Genomic DNA, 26,704 nt, shown 5'->3' with positions numbered 1-26,704 from the left:
GTCCCCCACGCAATACAAATCCACAGAAACTAAATTCACTTTTTTGAACTGACGCCTTTTCCGTATCAAAACGGCTATTGTGTTTAAGTCTCTGCAATGACGGCTTCTCTTTTTCATGTTCGAAAAAAAGACATAATTGTAGGAACTCGTTGTTGAACCTTTTGTTTACGAAGCCCATTTTGCCAGGTAAGCTCCTTGCTACCGGGTCAGTTTTAAGCAAAATGCAGAGTTTCATTTAGATGACTGTAGATCGGAAGCTAATTGCCCTAGACAGGCGAATGATATATCGTTATACGCGGAATGACCCATACATTCGGACTACATACAATCTATGTACATTGACTGTATATATGGATGTGGGTGGAGGGGAGGAACCGGAAAATTTCAAAATCTCAGAAAAAATGCCCCTCCCCACCTCCGCCCCTGGACAACAAAGTGCAAGACATTGTCAAAATACACATGGAAATGATCGCTGGCATGTCTGGAACAAGAAAATAATTGCACTATTATGAGATGAACAATACAACACGACTTGTACCCCCAAAACGATATGTCTGTACACCACTGAGCCATTCATCAAAATGCGCAGTTACCTTGAAACGACTGTAGGTCCGAAGCTAATTGCCCTAGACGGACGAATCAAGTACCGTTATACGCGGAATAAACCGTAGAATCGGACTACATACAATTCGTGCACATAGAGTGTATATATGGATGCGGGGAGAGGGGAGGAACTGGAAAATTCCAAAATTCCTGAAGAAAATGCCCCTTCCCCCCCTCCGCCCCTGGACAACAAGGTACAGAACATTGTCAAAATACACATGGAAATGATCGCAGGGATATTTCGAACAAGAAAATAATTGAATTATTATCATAATAGTAATAGAACACAACTTGTACCCCCAAAAGACATGTCTATGCGCCACTGACTCAGATTCAAAGGAAGCCGCAATTTTCCCGGCATCCCCCCCCCTTTTTATGGGGTAAAGAGTCTTTACGGTGCAGTATATGTGTTAACAATAATATAAAAGAAGAAAATTGCAATTCCAGCGAAAAATAGCGACATTATGACGTAAAAACTACGACCTTGTCGAGGTATCTATATATAGATAGCTGGTAAACAAAAGGTGAAAGGCCACATTTATATAAACACTGGTTGCAATGCCACTATTGTTTGAATGTAACAATGTTTACCTAGCGCTCCAAGGTAAAAGATCAGAAGAAATAACGGTGATATATTTTCTTTGAAATCTTGTTTCGGAACATATGGTCCACGTAAAAAAGGCACATACACTTCAACTTTCATTGTATTCTTTCCTTATCTGTGACTGCCACATCACAAGAGTAATACATGAAAGTTTAATGAGTATTATCTAATTTCTGTGTGCAGTTTCTCTTTCCTTAATTATTTTATACATATGTCACATGCGTTTGGGGGGGGGCTAATGCCTGGTTCTGCTAATAGCCCCTAACTAACTACGCCTATGAATGGAATAGGTGCGAAGTATCTCCATTCATAATTAAATTATTTCATGCGTATGTCTTTTTTGCCGTCCTCCGTTGCGGAGTGGTTAGCACAGCGCGTTACGCACGCCAGATATCCTAGCTTCGAACACGCACGGGTGTTGTTTTGTAAATGTAATTTCATTAATTTTATCATATCACCACTCGTCTTCATCATCATCATTAGCCAAAAGTGTCAAAAAGCGACATTAAATAACAAAATTCAAATTCATAGATACTTCTTTCTTGCCTGTAGACATTTTCGGTGAATTTTCCAAAATGTGGTTGGCAACACTGTGTCGATCTGAGAAGTCTGTGCAGTGTGGGAAACCGCGACCTGCTCCAACTCCCTGTTATCTAAGCCCTTTCCGACTGGTCGGGACTTCATTAAGTCATGCAGAGGCTTTTGGAGAGATAGAAACTGTGTTAATCAACGCTAGCTGCAGAGCGTCATTGTCAGGGGGCCAAAATGCCCCCCCCCCCAGATAATGGGACATCTTGAAGGTTTGTCACGCAGCAAGGGGAGGTAATTGAGGACAAAGTTATACAGGACTGGTGCATGAGCAGGGAAGGAACTGTGATCTGAAAAAAGAAAAGAGGACGACGAAAATAAACAGTCATAACTAGAGCTCGGAAGTAGATGAAAATTCATATTTTTTCTGGGCCTTAAAAACATTGCTAATCCCGATATCAATCCGTTTCCCTTCAGATAGAATGGGAATCATTTTTCAGTATTTTTTGCCTTTTCTATTTCATTTTTCGTCAATTTTGAGGTTTATTTTCCTCTTCGCCTGTTGTTTTATGAATTTTAAATGCATTTGCTATAGCATAACTCACATATTTAAATTTAACAGTGTTGCGAACTCGCATTTTAAGAAAGTCACTGAAAATTTCTGCCACAACGAGGTTCGCAATGAAGGGACGAGGATGAGGATGGATCACGCTAAATAACATAGGCGTGTGCACCAGATCGCGCGAAAGGTCTTTGCTCTCCATTCCACTCCACAAATCCAACTTTTATGCAAATTTTTTTACTGTTACCAAAGCAGGCCTTGGGAACAAGTTGCCACCTGAAATTCATTCCTATTCCTCAATTATGACATTCAAAAAACTCTTAAAATTACATCTATTAAATAATGAAAATTAAAAATTTGACTTCCCTAATAATGTTGCGGGTGCAGAGAATGATTGAAGGATGTAAGGCACAAAAATGAATTGACGTAATAGTTTGAAAGGTAGTGTGAATATTCGTCTGAAGAAGACGCTGTTAGAGGGTGGAAACGATACCTTTTTAGTGCATATATTTTCAATACAATAAATTCTGCCTTGGTCAATTTTTTTAATGTTCCATCTCACTGTTTTATTGGATACTAAACAGGGGCGTATATAGTGTGTGTCCGGACACTATTAGAAGAATCCCAGCTTCCGTGGCACAAAGGTTCTCTGTTCCCCTCCCAATTTATTTTCCTTCTCTGTGGTTCAGACTAATTTACATATAAACATGATTACGTACAGCAGATTGAAAACAACTACACATAATGTATTCATTTCGAAATGTGTGACCAATTTATTCTGCCACCACGTGTAACACAACTAAGCTAAGGAAGAAGTGGGATGGTCCAATTTCATAAGAAATAAACCCGCCGTAGTTGCTGGCAACATTGGTCGGCTTGAAAATACTTTATTTTTTTTTAAAGAGGAATAATATTGTTTAATAACGGCAATAAGATTTCTCTACACTAAATTTCTAAATGACAGTATAGGGACAGGCAAATGCCCCCGCTTGTCCTTCCGTGCACACGCCTATGTCAGGCAGGTAAGATAAAGTGAGGGAGCGTTGACCAAACTGAAACAATTCTGAGTTGAATCCACTTTGTTTCGCTTCGCTGCCACTGGATGACTACGGAGCGAGTTCTTATCAGCAGCATTCACTAACACATCATCAGGCGATGGTGGTGTAATGGTTAGCATAGTTGCCTTCCAAGCAGTTGATCCGGGTTCGATTCCCGGCCATCGCACAGCAGCTTTCTGTTCTTTCCTTCAATTGGTGTTTATTGTCTGTTTTTTATGTCGTTAAGAAAATGGCGTTGGTTGATTTCTTTAAATTGCTTTGGTTTTCTTTAGACTGTAGAGCCGGTCCCGATTAGCCTATCTGTGTATAAAAGTGGATCTAACTAAAAACAACAACAACTCAGAATACAGCTAAGATAGATGGGTGACGTTTTAGAGCACTAACGTAAGGTGCCTGAACCTAATATGGCCTAATACCCAATATGGCCCATTTGCTGTTTCCAAGTAGTTATGTGGTGAATTCAACAGATGACGTTAGTGTGTCATTTAGACTGTCCGAATAACGTAATGGATGATGTTGCTGTAACTTGAGAACAAAGAAGCAAAATAGATGGACCTCTTGATTGTGTTGTACGTGGCGACGATTAGGGGGACGAGGGGGCAGTTGTCCCTCCTTTTCACTACTTTTGATCCCCGCACTATGCTAAACCTTATACACAAAGGGAAATATAGTGTGTTTGCCCGACCCAGTTTTAGCACCTTGCCCCCCACCCCCGGTTTTGGAACCCAATTGCCGCCACTGCGTGATTTAATATTGCATATGTAAGTTATTACTTATTGTACATCTTCCAAGTGACAGGTGTTTATATCTCTACTCCATAGCTCATAATTTGTACTTTACAAGGTACGTAGCTTAGACTTAAATCTAAAATTCTGTTTAAAATGAAGGTAAAACGAACACTATGTAAGGTGGACTCAATATGGCCTACATAGAAATATATTGTAAAGGACATGTGTAAATGTGAGATTTCTTACTCTTACTCTCAAAAATGCAACAGAAATTGTATAGAAATTAACACAATGTTATTTTTTGTAGGTTGATAAGTATATTTATGCACTTACATTTTATTTACACAACGACGTAATGAAATTACGCAAAGAAATAACCTCGTTTACAACCAATAAGCAAGGATATGACGTGTCATAACTTGTCAGCAGAAGACCATGCATTACATATCAGTGTCTGGGTTAATGAAAGGTCCTTCATCATCCTTAGTAACTCCCTGACACTCTACGATTGTATCTAATCAGTATTTTTCAGATATTTTGCACCAAATTAAGTCTTTTTGCAACCTATTTCAGGATTTTCGAGCCTATTTTAGGATTTTTAGAACCTATTTTAGCATTTTAGAGCCTATTTTGGGATTTTTAGAGCCTATTTTAGGATTTTTAGAACCTATTTTAGGATTTTTAGAACCTAATTTAGGATTTTTGGAGCCTATTTTAGGATTTTTAGAACCTATTCTTGGATTTTTAGAACCTATTTTCGGATTTTAGAACCTATTTTCGGATTTTTAGAGCCTATTTTATATTTTTTAGAACCTATTTTAGGATTTTTAGAACCTATTTTAGCATTTTAGAGCCTATTTTAGAAACCAAAAAGCACACTATTTTAGAACCTTAAAATCCGTGGTCTGCTTATGAGCAGCTGCCATCTGTAGGCGAAAAATAGGGGTAGAAGCCCTGAATATGTTCTTTTTTTCAGCATATTACAACTAGTACCCTCGTATTACACAAAATGTTTTTATCCTGCTAAGAAAATACAATTAATTACCACTATACACTATTTAAATTAGATGTTTGTAGGATTTCGTCTGGGGCTTCAGCTCCCTCAGCCCTCCCCCTGAACACATGCCAGCCCATGCGTACGCCAGTGGTTTAGGGTATGTGTGAAGATCGGAGAAGAGATCTTCTTCCACGTCATAAGATCTTTCGCACCAACTTTCAGCAGAATGTTTCAAACGAAGCTTTTCACACAAAGATGCGCCACAACCTTGGCTCCTGTAGCTCAACTTCTAGCTGAGACTTGAGGAGTTTCGATCGCGAGGTTTTTACGACTGGAGGGTAAGACCTTAGACTCCAGTACTTCACTCTGCAGTTTCCGCTACGATCTGTGAAAGGTGACTTGGAAATGCATGAAGGAGAATAAGGAAGAGTGAGATGAAAGATGAAGTGAGGAGTAAGGAATGGAAGGAGAGATAGACGAGGATACAACGCAAAGTTATCAGAGGTGTACATACGGAACGTCATCAGGCGATGGTGGTGTAATGGTTAGCATAGTTGCTTTCCAAGCAGTTGATCCGGGTTCGATTCCCGGTCTTCCTTCAGTTGTTGATTATTGCCTGTACATTATTATTATTATAAATAAAATCGGGTACTACTTTACTATACCGGAGACACCTGTCAATGATTTATTTCGCACTTTTTTACATTGCTAACGTACTATTCTGCATTCCGGAACATTTATTTAGGTGAAATAATGAATTTCTAATGAAAATAATGCCTATTTCTTACATTTACGAGTACTTACTGTTCTTCCTTATTTCCACACAATATGGCAATAGCTTACCCGTTCATCGCGCGTTGTGCCAGTGTTTTGTCGATTTGGAGTGTGCATGCAGTGTTGCAACCTTGTTCACCGAAAAATACTTAAATTTAAAAAAAATTACAAACCACGAATTTTTTTCCCAAAAAAAGTTCAATTTTCGACATAAAGAGTAATTATTAAACCATTGACTTTAGCCCAAAAATTCACGATAGCCCCACGAACCATCACGGGGACGGGGTATGCCTACTAGGTTAGGTTAGGCCTGTTAGGTTAGGTTCCATTAGCACTCCTTTCGTTCAATTTAGCATATACGGACAACGGCACGTCATCTTATAGCGAAAAGACTGCGTGGGTTGAAACATTGAATACGGCGTTTACGTCATCAAACACATGGAACATTGTGCTCTCATGCAGAAAGCAAATGGCGGCAGCAGCAATAGTGCGTCGGAAAGAGATTTTCGTAGAAAACAACATGCATTCGCATTAAAATGGATCAAAACTACATTCCCGAACATCAACAACGCTACAGAAAATAATTTGCGTAAGTACTTTCTCCTGCAAATTTGAAGAAATCCGTCTCCGGTATAGTAAAGTGTTACCTAAAATCGTGTAGATTGATTTGTTTAACTTCGCTTCATGACACGCACAAACGCCCATGGGCAGGATACAAGTCTCACGGATGATTATATTGGCTCTGAGTTACAACACCAGAGCATCTCGGTGGCCACAAGTTTTAGTAAAGTATCCGGTCATTGGATCAGCGCGAAGGACTCATTTGGTACATGGCACGTGGAGTCATCCTGTTGAAAATAGCAGCTCTATGTCATTCATTTTCTCAACAAGCACCATGACAATTCGTAGCGTGTACTGAATTTTCACAGCGACCGTGACAATATGACGACTGGAGCTACCAAATTCTTCACAGTTGCGCACTCTCTTGAGAATATATGAATCTCCCAAATGTCCTGCGTCATGTGAGACTAACACGTAGCATTACGATGTATTCCTATTGAAATAAAACGGGAAAGAAATCTGTTAGTTTTATGTGAATCACCCTGTATATTGAAGCGGAAATATTCTGATTAATTGGAATTATCCGGTGTCCGAAATTACCAAATTAATTTACTGACACTAGTCAGAGGAAACTAAAATATTCCACTAGACCCAGTCGTTGTCAACTAATTTAATAATTTTTATATTTAACAAGCCTAGACATTATCGAACTAGTACTCTCTTTGATTATACCGTAATTTATTTACTAATATTACATTTCAGAGAGTACCCAAACTCCGTACCAGCTAACTGTAGACCAGGCGAACGAGAACAAGTCTCTGCGCAAGTAGTGACGCGAGATGGCTCCACCAATGAACAGTGAGAGAAACGGGATTGTGTAATGGACGACGGGAGTTACCCGATTTCCTCCTTCGCACTGTAAGCGTTGCAAACTTTTGAAAACGATAATACCGAACGAACATTGCAAACGGACCGTATTCTTGTCTCCAGGTCCGTACGATTGGTTTAAGAATTTCTTAGGGAAATATCTATATATATATATAAAAATGGATGTATGTGTGTGTGCGTGTGTGTATATTTGTTTGTTACGGCATAACTCTCGAACGCCTGGAGCAATTTCAACCAAACTTGATACACGTATCACTTGCAATCTGGTGTGAAACGCCCTCCCTTGCCCGGGAAAACAAATGCTACCACTACCTAGATAGAGGCGGCAAAGTCTCCCTCGGACAAGCGAAATAGCGTTACGGTCCAGGTTAAGTTCGTGTGTAGGAACCGGTGACCAACAGTGCATAGTGATAAGCCATATCGAATAAAAACAAAGACATATATACGTTCAAATTACCACCTCTTTACCTGTAGCCGGGAAGCGGCTAGCTGCATACCTGAAAATCACGGGTAGCGACATGCGTGCGAAATGATATAGCCCAAAATTAACATGAAAATAAGAAGTATATTCTATTCATAACCAACAAAAATCCATTTACTACATCTCCCCCTCTCTCGCTCTCACTTTCATTCACACATTCAGTCCTTTCGGGGTCATCAACACAAAAAATGATACATGACATGTACAGGTTTTATGACGATAAGCCCTAATGATTGCATTCATATTTAAATTTACCTTGAATTTTTGTCTAATCAGGTCATTTGCGATTTTTGCTCCAGTGCTACTCAAATCCTAGCCAGCCCTTACTTAAGTTCACCTTTTTAAAAAGAAACTATGTCGGCGCGGTGACAATACATTATGTGTCCGGCATAAACAAAGGCGTCTCAACGGCAATTACGCTCACGTGGGCGGACGTTTTCCTTTTAGAAGACCTCACGTGGTTCCAAACATAACAATAACCTCCGTTGAGTGACGCAAACATATACTCTCTAGCAGGCGGGACTTGAACACTTCGCCGCGATGAGCAATTCATATTACCAGGCAAATACTTTAACAAATAATCACATACGCGACCTGACGTAGCTAGCAGCGACACAGCACTGACACATAAAAATGAACAAACCTCCAGTAGATTAAACAATTAAGTGGGCGGCGCTTTACTCTAATAGTACGCACTTTAAACAAATACAAAGGAGCACAAACAACAATGAATTTAAGATAATTAAAAATATCACAAGGAATAAGAAAAATTGACCTGAGACGAATAAATTACAAATGCCAAGCGGGACGGGAGTTTGGTATGAAGTTCGAGTTGAGTGGGCGTTTTCAAAATGTTGACAAATTTCAAGGGCGTTCTCTAGATCAATCGGGCCGTCACGTGCTGACATTCACACAGATGAATACATTACCATCTCTCAGCTTCCGAGGTGCATCCTGGCGTCTTTATGGGCGATTGAAAACAAATAGTATTCACACGAAAGGTTTCCTTGGTCGCGACGATGAAGATGCGAAGAGCGTTCATACATCTGGTTCCTCGGCTTCTCTTCCTCTCGGGATCGGTAAACATCTCTGTGGTCTGGCGCGGTTCGGACGTCGGATCTGGGCGGTCGTTCTTAGCTCGTCGGCGTCTTCTCCGTCACCGTCGGACGATCTCACGTGTCGGGACGTCCACATGGCAGCGTTCGACATCTCCCTCTCTCTCTCTCTCTCTCCGTGGCGGCTGGTAGCCGTCGTCGGCGCGTCGTTGTGTCAACAGGGCGGCGTTCGACGTCTCTCTCTCTCTCTCCGTGGGGGCTGGTAGGCATCATCGGCGTATCGTCGTTTCTTGGCATGTTGTAGGCATGGGTCGTAGTCTCGTCTGACATCGGGCGAATCGAGGATAACGCCCTCATCTCTCTTCTTCCTCTAGCCCGCCATAATTTCCGATGTTCCTCGTTTCACGAAAACTATAAACGGCGTAAGATAATCACGGAAACACAGTCTCGCTTCAACTTCCCCCAGCGGTTGAGGTAAGCGCACTCGTGTAGACTTACTGCCTATCACACACTGGTGTTCGCAAAACACAACAAAATCCACTGTATACGGAGAGGTAGCACGAAGGTGCTCTCGCTACAAGGATCGCGGTAAGACTGTGTGTCGAAAAACCATGTCCTTCGTTTTATTTGGATTTTGAAAAAGGACGCTCGGCGCTCGTTGAAGGGACGCTTCCGGAGAGGTCATTCCTCTTCGCTCTATTGTCTCCCAACTTGGACGGGTCGTGCTCGAAGTTTGGTTTCCGCGGATTAAGCTTCCGCCTCGCTGTCGCCCATAGCTCAATTGCAATCGGTGCCCACAAACTGATCAATTACAACCAATTTGATCTGGCATCCGTAATTGTTGCTTGATCGCGACGAAACTCCACACATCCGTCCTTGCACACATGCTGCTGCGCTGGTATGAGTTTCACATGAATCTGACCGCTGGAAACCGAGATATTTAAATGGTTGTCATTACGGTCGAATTTCCTAAGCTTTAGACGCATAACGTGACCTTTCAGGTGCTCACCCTTAAGACACGCGAACATCTCCTTCCTCCCGTCGGCTTGGCAAATCAAATATATATTCTTACAAATTAAAGCACTCAACACTTTGATTCAACACATTTTTTTACCGCTACAGACATGAATAATAATAATAATAATAATAATGACGGTAAATCTGACTGTCACACTGGAAATAATATTTTGTTGTAAGGCACCCCTGACACCCCTAAGGATGGGGGGGAAGGGGTGACATGTAAAAATAATCGAGAACCACCGATATTAATTTCCGCACAAACAGACATCCGTGACTCTATGCAATCCGCACAACGATAGTGTTGCTCGGGTTGTCTAACATTCAGGCTGTGTTGCGAATGGAATCCATAGTTTTCGTGATACTACCAATGCGGTTCAACTCCAAGTTCATCACCTATCGGCATGGGGGGTGAGAGGGGGTGAAAAATAAAATGCCAGAAATGACCTAGATGAGTGTCGAATCCATAGTTTTCGGAGTCGCTAAGCTAATTGCTGACAACATTTAAAATTAGTTACAATTTATGTTATAGTTAGAATTCTTTATTTTCCTGTCTAATACAAGATTGGGATAAATAAATACCCGAGCAACGCCGGATAATCATCTAGTTAGGGAATAAAACTGCAAGAGCTAATTTTGACAAACCGTGCATTTAGTGTACGCACTAAGGCGTGGAGCGTACGTCCGTACATGCCATGAAATTTCCTTACATGTACAGTCAAGACCGTTTGGTAGGTAACGCTGTACTTTCACCACTTGATTTTCCTCACCTCTGCTGGTGTGTGCGGCCCTGCTCTACAGGGTGTACCAAAAGTCCCATTACCCCCCTTTGAATTGTAGACAAACCTGCAAAATGTTATTTTAACAGCATGCGTATGATGAGAGGATGGTATACCATTAAATCACACCAATGACCACCATTTACTCCAGAGGATCTGTGTGAACACCTGCATTTTTATGGCACAATATAATTCGCCTCCAGGTGCGATGTGAAATCCTCTTTAACTTGGCTGGCGTAAAGGAAGCAAACGCACTGCGAACAGCTTCTTGAAGTTCCTCAGTTGTCTGATAACGATTATGGGCGACTTTCTGTTTGATGTACCCCCATAGCGCATTATCACAAGATGTCAGATTTGAACTTCGGGGTGGCCATTTTAAAGGTGCTGGTGAATTTGGCGATCCTCGTCCAATCCGTTTGTCTCTGAACACATCATTGAGGAATTCTCTTAAAATGGCCATCCCGAAATCCAGATCTGACATCTTATGTTACGGAGGATTTCACATCGCACCTGGAGGAAAATAATACTGTGCCATGAAAATGGCGGTGTGCACACAGATCCTCTGGAGTAAATAGTGGTCATTGGTCTGATTTAATGATGTACCATCCTCTCATCATACGCACGCTGTTAAAATAACATTTTGGAGGTTTGTCTACAATTCAAAGGGGGGGGGTGGTAATGGGACTTTAGCTACACCCTGTACAGTTAGCAGGACAGGGTATATTAATTAACGTTTAAAGTTACAAAAAATTAGAAAGCTTTACATGTAAAATTCTTCTGTTTCTTTTACGTGTAAGATTGTTGTGACTGGGGCATCGACTTTTAAAACACGAAGTAACCGGGCCTCTGGCTCACGAAGGTTGACAACCACTGCTGTAGAACAGTATAATTTAAGGGGTCTGGCCCCTTAAGCCCCTCCCTGGCTACGCCAAAATCCTCACAGATCTTCCCATTAATCCGCTCAGGGGAGAGAAGTTAAGACAGAAATACCATAAGAAAGTAATTACGTAATGCTGTACCTCTACTCCTAAACAAGAAGATATTTACGATCTAAGAATCATTAATAATTATCGTGAATAAAAGCAACAATTACACGCTAGGCTAATTAGTTCGTTCTCCCTGATTGTCAATTAATCCTAACGAGATGACGTAACACAATGACGTAATGTCAATTCAAGGAACGGTTAGTTTTCAATTTGTCAAGCTTTTGAAATCAACCTGATTAACGAACACCATCTTCTGGCGAAATGGCAGTTTCGTATTACACGAAAACAGTATACAGAGTGTCCATAAGCGTGTAAACTCTTTTTGAAAACAAACAGCAACAGGAAAACATGAATGAAACGTTCCAATCCGAGATTAAAGAAAACTTGTTACCAACATGGCGGCCAATATACAGGGTCGATGACGAACACTCCACTTTAATGGTATTGCGCGCTAACCCTGTCTAGAGGGTGGGTGGTCAGCTGAGGAGTCAAGCATCAAACGCACTCGACACCCCAGCGACAGTAGCAAATAATGTATTTGGAACACCACGGGTCCCGGGCTCGAATCCCGGCCTGGGCATGGATGCTTGTGAGTGTCCATTCATCAATTTCATCATGTCATCACTCGTCTCCATCTTCGCAAATTAGCCAAAAGTGGCGCAAAAAGTGAAGTAAAATAAAGCAAATCAATCAATCAATGTATTTGGAAAATTATATTAGAAATTAAAATGGGTTGGTGTCTTGTAGCTTCCGCTACCCCTTTCTGGAGCGGAATGCTCACCACTGTACAGGAGGGTTCAAAAGTGTGGAAACGATTTCGGACAGGTTGATTGATTGATTTGATTTATTTTACGTCGCTTTTCTGTCATTTTTATGTAGCTAATCGCGGATTTGGAGATGAGTGATGATATGATAAGATTGATGAAGGAAGACTCGGAAACAACAGCCATCGGCAGTCGAGATTTGAACCCGTGACCCTTGGCGCTTGTATATTGCTTCAGGAACTCTTTACGTCCCGCAATATTGGATGCCTATATTTCGTTTGAAAATCTACACTTAGTAGCTATATCCGTGTTGAAAACTGCTGTGAGATCGTTTCATTCAGATAATGACGTCGTCCCATACCATCACAAGAGCCATCTTTATCCACACAAATAACTACCAGTAGAGATGTTGGTTTTACTGGTGATTTATATAATTTTCTTATCCCACAAATTAACAGATACGAAAGTTAGGGATCTAATGTGCGCGAAAATGAGACTTAGGAATTGAGAATTAATAACAACGACGGAGACTTGACAATAAATGGTAAAGTGATTGATAGAGTACCTTTGCCACCGAACTTTTTGGTCACCCCTCGTATACAGACTTGCAAATTGAAAACTTCCGCAACAATGCCCGGCAGTTCTAAACTTTTCAGCAACCTCTTTTATCCGCCTACCCTCTCAGCCAGCCCCTTCCCCTCGTAACGGATGTACGAAATGTTTTCGCAACGCCTGTAATTTGAAATTGCCTTTTGTTTTCGCAACGGATTATGCCTCATTTGACAGAGCCGCCGGCATTAGCGTGCGTTAAGCCCGTCGCTCAATCAGAGCGTCGGAATCCCCCTCCCCTCCCCCTTGTTGCCCCGGAGCGTCGTTCCATTTGCGTTCCCGGATTTAGGCGGTGGGCGAATCCCAACACGCTCCCCTGACTCCCGGAGTCGTGGAATGACGGGCGGGAACGGGACATTCAAAAGATCGACTCCGGCTTTTATGCGGAAGAATGAAGTCCCCCCCCCTCCCTTGCCCCCTCACGCCCACCACTATTGGAGCCGGGTAAGCTGAGATGTCAACGTTCTGGCTTCTGATTGGATGATACAGGTTTCGTGTCCCGGCTGAGTGCTTAGTATTGTTTCAGTATAGTACTGTTTGTAAAATTAAACATTTCCCTGTGCTTCTATAACCTGGTTTACATCAACGATTCTTATTTCTTGTGCATGAATTATCGGAAATAAAACACCAGAAATAAAGATGCAAGTAAAACTAAAACAGGAGACTAACTACTTCAAATTTTCCGCAAATATCAATATTTTAATAAAATTTCCCTTCTAATCGAAAATTGGCCCTGCATTTCCCTTCACCAAGGGAAATTTCCCTTCATGTAGCAACACTGACTCTGACAAGTAAGGCACAGAAAGGAACATGCTACGCCCCTGGGGGTACGTACTTAAATGTTATTTACCACGGCTATAGAAATATCTTAATCTGAGGGGGATAGGTTCTTTATTCGAGAAATTCCAAATAAGAAAGCGTTTTATAGCCAAGAGGATATAGTTAAATGCTGATCTATATTCTGGAAACTATACACAATACAGAGAAAATATATATCGAAGCTTGTATATACATTGATATATATATATATATATATATATATATATGCCGATTCCAAATTTACGTCGGTTGTATTCTTCTTATACATATATGAATAATTGAAAGGAAATCTTCTTCTTTCTTCTCGTAATTTCTAGGAAAATGCTTCTTCTTCCTTCTTATCTTTTCTTCCTCTATATTTTTGGAAAAGACTTCTTCTTCTTCTTTCTATTTTTGGAGAAGGCTTCTTCTTAGTTTCTTCTTTCTAATTAGGAAAAGGCTTCTTCTTCTTTCTAATTTTGGAGAAGGCTTATTCTTCTTTTCTTTCTTCTATTTTTGGGAAAGGCTTCTTCTTCTTTCTAATTTTGGAAAAGACTTATTCTTCTTTTCTTTATTCTAATTTATTTTCTTTCCTTTTAAAGTGTAATCTTATTTATTACATATATGCGCTCGCTTTCCCCGTTTCTTTGGCAAACGATACAAGCTATACTTACAGAAAGAGTAGGGTCGACTAAACTGACAATAACGCCACCTCCTATGTAACGACCAAAAGGGGAATAGCCCAGGATCGCTAACAGCAAGCGCTGCCTATGGCCCAGTGCGTCTATTAAGAAGCGCAGGGGTGTCTAATTGAACACAGCGCCACCGAGGGACGGACAAATTCAAAAGCTGACGATATTCTCCTCGTCAGAAGATCAAAAAGGATAGAGGTACATTTCTGAATTCATTTGCTTACTTATTAACTTTCCTAATTGTTTCATATATGAGCATATTCTTATTTATCTTAATTGGCTATATACAACATTTCAATCACTCCTTCTATAATTTTTATGCTCTTCCTTTATATTTTTTCATTTACTATAATATATATAATCGCTCTTCTCCGCTCCAAGTTTCTACAATGAACTCTGCTCTTCTTTATGTGGCGTGCTGCCATCTGTCGTCGCTCTCGGGAAACAGTTCTTCCTTGTGTTTTTCATTGTGTCGTCGGAACTGGCACGTGACGAACAACCAGTTTTCTCGGCCAACTCACCACACAGGCCATGCATTTATAAAAAGCCTCCTTTTTCTTATTCTCTCGCCCTCCCCCTGTACAGTCAACTCCCTAGCCTTCTTAAACCCGAAGGTTCATGGCTGCAGCAACACAGGCCTTCCATCTTTCCCTATCTTGAGCAAGTTCTATATACTTTTTTCCATCCCTACCGATTTCCCTTAGGTCCATCTCAACGTGGTCCCTCCATCTTCGCCTTGGCCTTCAACGGCAAAGATAATAGTGAGCAAATTGTCCATCACGATCTTTATTATTTTTTAGTCTCATGCTGTGTTGTTTAAAGGAATGGAATTTTGTTGAAGCAAAGCAGATATTATCCTCTGACGTTTTCGTTTCCATTCATGATCATCACAGACTGAATGAAAATGGTGGTGGACAATTCGCCTATTATTTCTTTTGCTGTTGGGTGTACAATCGGGGAGGAAAAATACTCGTCAGAAGGATGCGATGGAGAACGATCAGTGGCGTACAGAAACCTGTTACGCACCCACATAAATTACGTATTCAGTGTTTAATAAGCTAATGATAAAAATAAATACTTGTGCTATTCAATGACCTTATAATTTGTTTGATTCAAATTTGTAGTTTGTTGCAATGGTTATTGACTAACCTTAAGACACTGGAGTGTTGTTTGCTAGGTGACGTGATTTATTGATTTTGACGGCTCGTGTAAGTTAATTTTAAAATGAATGTTTTACTTTGTGTACTCGAGGAATAATTACAAGATTAGTACAGTATTATTTCTAACAAGAAGTTTATTTTCGAGAGCAAATGTGTGATATTAAGATCAGCTGAAGTTTAAGGTATTCTGACTGTGTGAGATTTAATATATTTGTCATAAAAATACCCGTAAGTTATTCCCACGTCTGAAGAGGCCTCATTGTAGACTGGAATAATTGTAAGTATATCGACTGAGTTTAAACCGGGAACGTGACAAACCTCAAAGTTCTTTACATAATTACTTAAATTCTGCTTTAGAAGATTGTTTTGGAAACGCGGTAAGAAGAATACGCCACTTGTATATCCACTGTCAATATCTCGGAACAATATAATTTGATAGACGCAAAGATTTGTGTCGCCCCGGTCGAATTTAGTCGTGCTTCCATTTGTAAAGCAGGAGCTCAACATCTGCGCGTACCATACATTATCTGTGCCATGCACGAAATTTGAACACTCTCGAATTAATTTGCAATCTTTTAGATACCAACATTTATTATTTTGTGATCTTTTTCGGCATTGGAACAGTACTTTAAGAAGGTATGTAATTTACAATTTTGATAATTTTATGTAAATATTATAAAAGCCTAAATGCATGATGTAATTATACAGATCCATTGATACAAGTAAATATCAACCTAGTTTCCTTGGAAATTTGTTAACAACTGTTCGGTATAAAAAGGGACCTTCTTAACCGAAAAATACCTACTTTCGTGTCCATTATGTCATCACAAACCATTGACGGATAGCCTCAAAAAAACATACACGATAGCCCCACAAACCATTGACGGATAGCCCCAAAAAATTATTCACGATAGCCATAAAAACCATTGACGGATAGCCCCAAAAACCATTCACGATAGCCCCACGGACCATTTCCGGCAAGGTGAGGTTAGGATGGGTTAGGTTAGGTAAGCATAGTTAAAAAAATGATCTCGTAAAAAAAAAGGCACGTTTGGGAACACTGGCGAGACCGCGTGACTTTCGACGCTCGGGCCATCTGCACGTACATAATGGAAACAAGCATAATGTTACAGAAAATGCAAGTTCCTTACATAACAAGTGATTATTTCTTGTTCTGCAGCATTCTATGGGGAAGTTTTCAGTTTCCGCTAAAGAAAATACCTCGAAGAACTTCGACAATGCTAAAGAAACTGACTTCAGTAAGTAGTTTCTCCTGTAAATTTGAAGAAATCCGTTCGGGCGATATCGGATATTTACCAGGACAATAAATAAGACATATATTGGAAAACATTTCCATAAAGAATGGTATAAATCCGACACCAGTGACCAGTCGGGGCCTGGTCATCTGTTTACCCTGTCAGCCTGACTGAGAAGTCCGATTTGGGTAACCTAGCTGTGACCATTCACAGGCCCTAGAGGACCAGTGTAGGTGCGTGTCACATTTGAGGGTCTTCCTTTCCATTCGTGTTCAGTACGTTACTGTGTTGCAGATCGTACGTACAAGCGTTGTGAAAATGTCAAGATCTTTTTAAAACCACCCTGTGTATCAGAGGCACAAACGAGAGATATGACTGGTTATTCTTTATTGCTTCCCAGGAAGTAGTGTAGCATTGCTTGGCAAGTCGTGTTAAGGGGATGAGGGACAATTTCGTGCCAGTTGTGCGTTTATTTCAATATCGTCCGAATGGGCAATTGTACTGAGGAAAAAAGCTGGCGTTCAATAGAGTATGAATTTCTCCTCATGTTGCAAGTGATAGCGTTTTTTGAAAGTTGATTATTAAGCTAGATACGATGTTTGAAAGATATGATGCATAAGAATTTTCAGAAATCCATGTATTCCTATGGGGAATCAACTTCAACTTAAAGTTGCTGCTAATCAAATGGAAGTTTTGACATTTCCGTCTGCCAATTACTACTTCAGTCTGTCCTTTTTCCGTTGATATATTTTTCTACGCCATCGGAAGTTTGATATTCCCAAGAGAACAAATAACATAATAATACTTCCATAAGAGCAATGTATTTCTTCTTGCCTTCTACGGCCATCCTGGCAGTGTTGCCAAACCTGATGCACATAAAAGAGCTGAATTTCACCGAAAACGGAGTAAAAACTTTCAAGGAGCTAGATTTACGAAACTGGATAAAGTTCCTTCTGGGGTAATTTTAGGTGCCAAATGAGTGGAGGTGTGGGTGAGGAGACGCTGTTATTACCATTAACTTTAAAGTTATGGCAGTTTATTCTTACTTTTAACCGTCTAGATCCGGCGGCATCACCCATCTCAAAAATCCACCGATGGTCGTATGAAATCGAAAATAAAGTATTCCCGGATAACAATATTACGTCAACCAAGGCGCTATAAAGAAAAGTAGCTGGGGATGTAAGAGGAGGTGGGACGACGCAGCCAATATAGTATAGTGGAACCACAAGCAAAAAAACCTGCGCAGAAGCACATCGCGCCGGCGGGTGAGGGAAAGGGCAGGGGAGAAGGAACATTCAGCCGGCTCACGTCAGCGTTGACAGGCCTATTGATTTCTCGGTAGAATTCCTTAATAAACTATTGCTATGGAACCTCCAACGGCCAGCTTAAAAACACGTTTCCTGCTCATCTTACTTGAACATGGAGGGGAGATGTGGAGTGGAACTCCACTCAGCCCTTAAAAGAGCTGTTTGAACTGTGAAATTATGTCAAACGCTACTCAATTGTGCTAGGACATTATTTTATTACTTTTACTACATTACTATTTTTAGATGGCTGTATTTTATCCCACCCTAAACTCTATTTCTATTTTAGTTATTTTAAGTCGCTTTTGTGCCTCTACGGGTAAGTACGACAACAAGGATGAATGAAGAAGTGATGACTTGGATGAAGTGACACAAACACAGTCCATGCCTGGCCAGGTAGAACCTCTGACTTCGTAGCGTGGGCAAATTATATATATATATATATATATATATATATATATATATATATATATATATATATATATATATATCATATGCAGTTTTACAGGGTAGGTGGTGCAAAATTATTTTAATAAACATACATGCACCAACGGAAGATAAAGATGATAATACTAAAGATCATTTTTATGCAGAGCTAGAACAGATCTTTGATAAATTTTCTCAGTATGATATGAAAATTCTGTTAGGTGACTGTAATGCACAGATTGGCAAAGAAGAGACATTTAAACCCACGATTGGTAAAGAAAGTCTTCATGAATTAAGTAATGATAATGGTATAAGATTGATTACTTTTGCAACCTCAAAGAATTTAATTGTGAAAAGTACCACTTTTAAACATAAAGATATCCATAAATATACCTGGTCTTCTCCAGATGGTAAAACTCATAATCAGATAGATCATATTCTCATTGATAAGCGAAGGCATACTAGTATACTTGACGTTCGTACACATAGAGGTGCTGACTGTGCCAGTGACCATTATTTAGTAATTGCTAAATTAAGAGAAAGACTCTCAGTGATAAATCATAAGCAACAAAATCTAAAAGTTATAAAATTTGATACAGGAAAGTTTGCTGATGAAAGAATTAAGAAAGCTTACCAAATTAAACTGTCAAATAGATTTGATGTTTTGCAGGATTTAAATGATGATGAAAATATAAATGAAACATACGTAAATAAGAATTGGGAGCACATACGTAATGCAATAGAATCAGCAGCTAAAGAAAGTATAGGATACCATAAACCAAGAAAAAGTAAGCCATGCTTTGATAATGAATGTCATAATCTAATAGAAATAAGAAATCAGGCTAGACTTAGGTGGTTAAATAACTCTGATGATACAAATCTAAACAATTATAATAGAATAAAGCGAGAAGTTAACCGCACGTTTAGAAGTAAAAAAAGAGATTACTTGAAAAGCAAAATTAACGAAATTGAAACAAACAGCAAAAATAAAAATATCAGAGATTTATATAAAGGTGTAAATGAATTTAGAAAGGGGGTGGCAACCTAAAGTAAACTTGATAAAAGATAAAGACGGTGATTTTCTAGTTGACCCAAGCGATATTCTGAATAGATGGAAGAACTACTTTAATGATCTTTTAAATGTCCATGTAGGAGATAAATCAGAAGTAAATGAAGTCCACACAGCAGAACCTTTAGTTCCAGAACCTAACTTGACTGAAGTTAAAGATGCTATTAAAAGGCTAAAGAATAACAAAGCACCTGGCATTGATTTAATACCAGCTGAGTTAATTAAATATGGTGGAAATTCATTAATATGTCAAATTCATAAATTAATTTGTTTAATATGGAATAAAGAAGAAATCCCTCAACAGTGGAAAGAATCCATAATTGTTCCTGCGTTTAAAAAAGGTGATAAAATGAACTGCAATAATTACCGTGGAATTTCTCTACTCTCAACAACATACAAAATATTGTCTAACATTCTTTTAACAAGACTAACCCCATATGCTAATGAAATTATAGGTGATTATCAATTTGGATTTAAACGTAACAGATCAACTACAGATCAGATTTTTCACATCAGACAGACACTTGAAAAAAAGTGGGAATATAATCAAAATGTCCATCAGCTATTCATTGATTTCAAAAAAGCATATGATTCGGTCAAAAGAGATAAATTATATAATATATTAGTAGAGTTTGGAATACCTAAGAAGCTTGTTAGTATCATAAAAATATGCACCAGTGAAACAGAAAGTAAAATTCGTGTGAGTAATAATGTGTCTGACAAATTTACAATTCATGATGGGTTAAAACAAGGAGATGCATTATCTCCATTGCTCTTTAATTTTGCCTTAGAATATGCTGTAAGGAAGGTAAGAGAAACTAAAGAAGGACTAAAATTAAATGGTGTGACTCAGTTGTTAACATATGCAGATGATGTAGACTTACTGGGGGATGATGTGAATACAATTAAGAATAATGCTAAAATATTTTTCAAAACTGCTAAAGAGATAGGTTTGGAAGTTAACAAAGAGAAAACTAAATATATGCTTACAGGCCGAAACCAAGTGTTAGGTAATAATCAAAATCTAATTATTGATAACAACTCGTTTGAACCAGTTTCCAAATTCAAATACTTAGGAGTAATATTAACAAATGAAAATTATATTAAAGAGGAAATAAAAAGTAGGCTTAATTCAGGAAATGCATGTTACTTCTCTCTTCATAAACTTTTGTCTTCCCGTTTAATATCTAAGAAACTAAAAGTTAAAATATACAAAACAGTAATTTTGCCTGTAGTATTATATGGGTGTGAAACTTGGTCCCTTACATTGAAAGAGGAACATAAATTGAGAGTATTTGAAAATAAGATCCTTAGAAAAAGATTTGGACCTAAAAGGGATGAGGAGACAGGTGAGTGGAGAAGGTTACATAATTTAGAACTACATAATTTGTACTCATGTCCAGATATTATTAGAATAATTAAATCAAGAAGACTTAGGTGGGCAGGCCATGTGGCACGAATGGGAGAGGAAAGAGGAGTTTACAGGATTCTTGTTGGGAAACCAGATGGTAAGAGACCTGTAGGAAGGCCAAGACGAAGATGGAGGGACAACGTTGAGATGGACCTAAAGGAAATCGGTAGGGATGGGAAAGAGTATATAGATCTTGCTCAAGATAGGGACAGATGGAAGGCCTGTGTTGCTGCAGCCATGAACCTTCGGGTTTAAGAAGGCTAGAGAGTTAGTTAGTTTTATATATATATATATATATATATATATATATATATATATATATATATATATATATATATTTCTAGGGGGTATTTCTAGCAGATGGGTGAACCATAGCATAAGCGTTGTTATCTTCAATTATGGAGGAAGACACCAATATAATTCACCAATATATTTCACATACATAATTCATTTTCTTATTATGGTGCAGGACGCGTGTCAACCCTTAACGATGCCTGTACACCGAACACCAACAGAATTCAAATTAATTTGTTATTGTTAGCATTCGACTTGAAAGATTGTGGAAAATCCCCGACAACGAAGGGCGGCACGTTAGCTTAATTTGTGAACACAACTTTCTACGATTTATTGTCCGAAAATAGAGGCACGGCAGACCCCTTGTGTCGGTGCTGAGAAAGGGCAAACTTGAGGGTGTTTTCCGATCATCTTCTTAGATTTTACCACCGGGAGATGCGGAAGAGATTAAAGACATTGGTCGGGTCCCTCGGACGGTTTACTATCTTTTGTTTGAAACACATCCACATCTTTTCGGCAAACACAGGGTGCTGGGTTTAGCACCATTGTTACAAAAGTATCTGTGACGTTTACACTGTAAACAACACGCGCCACTGCAGCAGGGGGCTTTTGTTGTCACCCTTTGCTTGGCGACTCTAGGTTATTCACAACATATCTCGTTCACTTTCCTTCTGGAAAATGAATGTTGGCATAAAAGTACCTATTATTTGAGACCTACGAGTCGATTTCAGTCACAGTAATTGACATCCATTATTATAATAGGATCGTGGTAATTTCAAACTCAAGTGGTGTTTTCTGAGAGGACAACGCTATTACGGGTTAATATGCCTAGTTTACCCGCCTGATAAAAAAAAACAATGTTCCCCCCTCGCTGGAAAAAAAAATTGCGGACGTTCCCTTGCCCCCAAGTGCGCACGCCTATGCCACTCCCCCCAAAAAACGTCGTTTATCCGCTACTATTAGATCATTGGATTTTGTAGCAGATCTTCTGGTTTCTCAAGGAACAATCTTCTGATTTTTCAAGTCTGACCTGGCAACACTGCCCCGAGCACCGACAACGGGAGGGAAGATGCGCGAACGCTTTCGACGGAAGGTTTTTTTCCTTGTGGTCTAGCTATAACACTATCACGTCACGTATAAGATGTATACTTATGACAGAAGTTGTCTATGTAAGCCGGAGCCAGCGATGGCATCATAGTGGGGCAGGGGGCGGGTGCCAGCCAAACGAGTGCACGAAAGATCTGGCTCCAAAAGAGCGAAGGTGGCAACAGTGATCGGCAGCTGCCGAAGAGAGAAGGGCCTTGGGGCAAATTGTCCCTCTCCCCCTTAAATTTGATCTTTAATGAGTTTTTGTACGTCTTTGGACCTACGTCATGCAAACTGATATAACACTTCCGGCTGAGAAGCCGACCTCTAAGGCGGAGTGGTTAGCACAGGGTGCTGCGACGCCAGGGGTACCTGGTTTGAATCCCTTTCTGTGAGTATCCCTTCATCGATTTCATCTCATCTTCGCGATTAGCCAAAAGTGCCAGAATAGCGACTTAAAATAGCCTAATTCAATCAAACAAATTTCCGACTTGGAAAGCTGAAGTAACTTGATTCATCTACCTCCATATCAAGGCTCTGTCACAGGTATATAGGTGACGTCTCTCTAAAATAGAATCGGTTGAATTACTTCTTCTTGTTCCTTATCCTTAATTTGGGGTTGGGTTATGGTGTTCAGTTGTTCTGTCAACCCGCGTCTACTAGCATTAGAATCTTGGTTCATCCGAGGTTCTTACAGCATCCGATTGCTGGTCCATCCGAGGTTCATGCAGCATCTGATTGCTGGTTCATCCTAGGTTCATCCAGCATCTGATTGCTGGTTAATCCTAGGTTCATCCAGCATCCGATTCCAGGTTCATCCGAGGATCTTCCAGCATCCGATTACTGGTTCATGCGAGGTTCTTCCAGCATCCAATTTCTTCTTCATGCGAGGTTCCTCCAGAATCCGATTGCTGGTTCATTTGAGGTTCTTCCAGAATCCGATTGCTGGTTCATCAGAGGTTCTTCCGGCATCCGTTTTCTTGTTCATCCGAAGGTATTTCGGCATCCGATTGCTGTTTCATCCGAGGTTCTTCCAGCATCCGATTGCTGGTTCATCCCAGGTTCTTCCAGCACCCGATTGCTGGTTCATCCGAGGTTCTTCCAGCATCCAATAGCTGGTTCATGCGAGGATCTTCCAGCATCCGATTCCTGGTTCATGCGAGGTTCTTCCAGCATGCGATTGCTGGTTCATGCGAGGTTTTTCAAGCATCCGATTTCTTGTTCATGCTAGGTTCTTCCAGCATCTGATTGCTGGTTCATCCGAGGTTCATCCAGCATCCGATTCCAGGTTCATCCGAGGTTCTTCCAGCATTCGATTGCTGGTTCATCCGAGGATCTTCCAGTATCCGATTGCTGGTTCATGCGAGGTTCTTCCAAAATCCGATTGCTGGTTCATCCGAAGATCTTCCAGCATCCGATTCCAGGTTCATCCGAGGTTCTTCCAGCATCCGATTCCTGGTTCATGCGAGGTTTTTCAAGCATCCGATTTCTTGTTCAGGCTAGGTTCTTCCAGCATCTGATTGCTGGTTCATCCGAGGATCTTCCAGCATCCGATTGCTGGTTCATCCGAGGATCTTCCAGCATCCGATTGCTGGTTCATCCAAGGATCTTCCAGCATGCGATTGCTGGTTCATGCGAGGTTTTTCAAGCATCCGATTTCTTGTTCATGTTAGGTTCTTCCAGCATCTGATTGCTGGTTCATCCGAGGTTCATCCAGCATGCGATTCCAGGTTCATCCGAGGTTCCTCCACAATCCGATTGCTGGTTCATTCGAGGTTCTTCCAGAATCCGATTGCTGGTTCATCAGAGGTTCTTCCGGCGTCCGTTTTCTTGTTCATCCGAAGATATTTCGGCATCCGATTGCTGTTTCATCCGAGGTTCTTCCAGCACCCGATTGCTGGTTCATCCGAGGATCTTCCAGCATCCGATTGCTGGTTCATCCGAGGATCTTCCAGCATGCGATTGCTGGTTCATGCGAGGTTTTTCAAGCATCCGATTTCTTGTTCATGCTAGGTTCTTCCAGCATCTGATTGCTGGTTCATCCGAGGTTCATCCAGCATCCGATTCCAGGTTCATCCGAGGTTCTTCCAGCATTCGATTGCTGGTTCATCCGAGGATCTTCCAGTATCCGATTGCTGGTTCATGCGAGGTTCTTCCAAAATCCGATTGCTGGTTCATCCGAAGATCTTCCAGCATCCGATTGCTGGTTCGTCCCAGGTTCTTCCAGCATCCGAATGCTGATTTATCCAAGATTCTTCCAGCATTCGATTGCTGGTTCTTGAGAGTTTTTTTTTTCCAACATCCGATTGCTGGTTCATCCGAGGAACTTCCAGCATCCGATTGCTGGTTCATGCGAGGTTCTTCAATCACACGATAGCTGGTTCATCTGAGGTTCATCCAGTATCTGATTGCTGGTTCATCCGAGGTTCTTCCAGCATCCGAATGTGTGTTTGTCCGGGTGCATCAGAAATTAGATTGTCAGCAATGTATTGTTAGTTTCATCCTGGCTCTTCCAGCATTCACTTGTTCGTTCAATCGGGCTCTTCCAAAATTCGATTGTTTGTTTATAGGGTTCTTCCAGTGTTCAATTGCTGGTTAATCCAGATTCATCCAGCATCCAATCTATGAGAACCATTAGCGTGTTCTGTCTGTGAATCTAGTGGTAACCAGCCGTTTTGTGAAAGAGCATTCTCGTGGACTGCAGAGAGAACAGCGGTACTGCACCGATGTCGCAAGGAAAGAGCGGAGGAAATGAACGAGGAAGGAGGGTTCGTCGGTCGCGTTCGTGCAGTGTGAAACCTCTCGTCAACTGAATCGTGAGTAACAGCGCACTGTGGCATTGTAATGGTGGCAGAAGAAATAGGAGGTGGTTCCGTGAAGAGGACAGCGCCTTGCCCCGAAGTATTTTTAACATCTGGAAGCATGCAGCTCCACCATTCCTCTACCGTCACTCACCTCCATGTTTAGTATGCAGACGGAGAGCTCGCACTGCATTCCCTGCCCTGCATAAGCGCTCCTTGTTGCACAGAGCCACATCAACTACAGACAGTTCATCACGGGTCGAAAGAATAACCGCGAAAGTGAAATTTTCGTTAATCCGTTTCGCGGTTGTGCCTTTCGCGCGTATTCTGGTGTTTAATTTTGGTTTCGCGCTTAAACATGTTGCGCTTGTTTCTCCGCATTTATTCCGTTCGCGCTTAATCCGGTTTGCGTTTAAACTTTTCGTGCTTTTTCCTTCGAGTTCACTCCGTTCGCGCTTAATCCGTTTCGCGTTTAACCTTTTCGGTCTTGTTCCTTCGCGTTTATTGCATTCGCGCTTAATCCGTTTCGCGTTTAACCTTTCCGGTCTTGTTCCTTCGCGTTTATTCCATTCGCGCTTAATCCGTTTCGCGTTTAAACCTTTCGCGCCTGTTCCTTTAGCGTTTAATCTTGTGTTACGTTTCGCGGTTCTTCCTCTTCGCGCTTAGACCGTTTCGCTTTTATTCCACCACAGAGGACTGACGCATGGAGCAGAATCTCTGAAACTCCACACGAAGCAGGTTCTGACCTGCACATGACCCTGTTCTGCACGGAACATGGAACGAATTCCTTGCGAGATGAACATACATGCAGTAACTCCTTACCCACGTCTGTCCCGCGGCTGCATATCGTTAATCTTTAAAGCCCAAGAGTAAATACTGGAGCCTTGGCGGTAATCCAGGTGCATAATTCACGTCAGGAACCAGGATGGAGAGCAGCGCCACCTCTCTTCAAAATTCATGCACCTCGTTCTTCTAAGTTAGAGAGGGTTGAGTTTTTTTCAGTTTGCACACTCGTCTGTAGTCTCCGGGCCGCCGTGGATCACAGAGGAACGAAACCAACAGGAAGATCTCGCAATCACACTAAGTTAACCTCGATGCATCATTCAGAGCGAATTCTAATGCAATTTCAGTCAGTGTTGCTAACTAGGAATGACCACACAATCCCAACATTTCAAATTATTCGTATATCCGTTTCGGATGCAACGGATAATCACAATATCCGAATACCCTGATAATTCGGATATCACAATATCCGGATAGTATGGAAATACGAACATTACAACAAAAGAATTATGAAGATATCCCGTGAAACGGATAAACGATAAAACTGTCCGGATAATGCACACATTCGGATATCCATACATTTCGGATAATTCGGGCAAAATTTCGATATCCGAATAATCTGTATAAACG

The 26,704-nt window shown here is 40.7% G+C and overlaps 1 protein-coding gene and 1 non-coding gene across 2 annotated transcripts in view; both read left to right on the top strand.

Moving 5' to 3' along the window:
* LOC145997128 (carboxylesterase 1E-like) overlaps window positions 1–26,704 on the top strand; it is a 293,171-nt gene that overhangs the window by 119,518 nt on the left and 146,949 nt on the right. The window lies entirely within an intron of this gene.
* Window positions 3,450–3,521, top strand: TRNAG-UCC (transfer RNA glycine (anticodon UCC)). The gene has a single exon. It is a non-coding gene; the product is annotated as a tRNA-Gly (tRNA).

This window comes from Lepisma saccharinum, chromosome 13, assembly GCF_977018435.1.
Source record: "Lepisma saccharinum chromosome 13, izLepSacc3.1, whole genome shotgun sequence".
NCBI classification, from domain to species: domain Eukaryota; kingdom Metazoa; phylum Arthropoda; class Insecta; order Zygentoma; family Lepismatidae; genus Lepisma; species Lepisma saccharinum.
The sequence above is the reverse complement of the archived record's forward strand: the minus strand, read 5'-3'. Positions and strand labels throughout refer to the sequence as shown.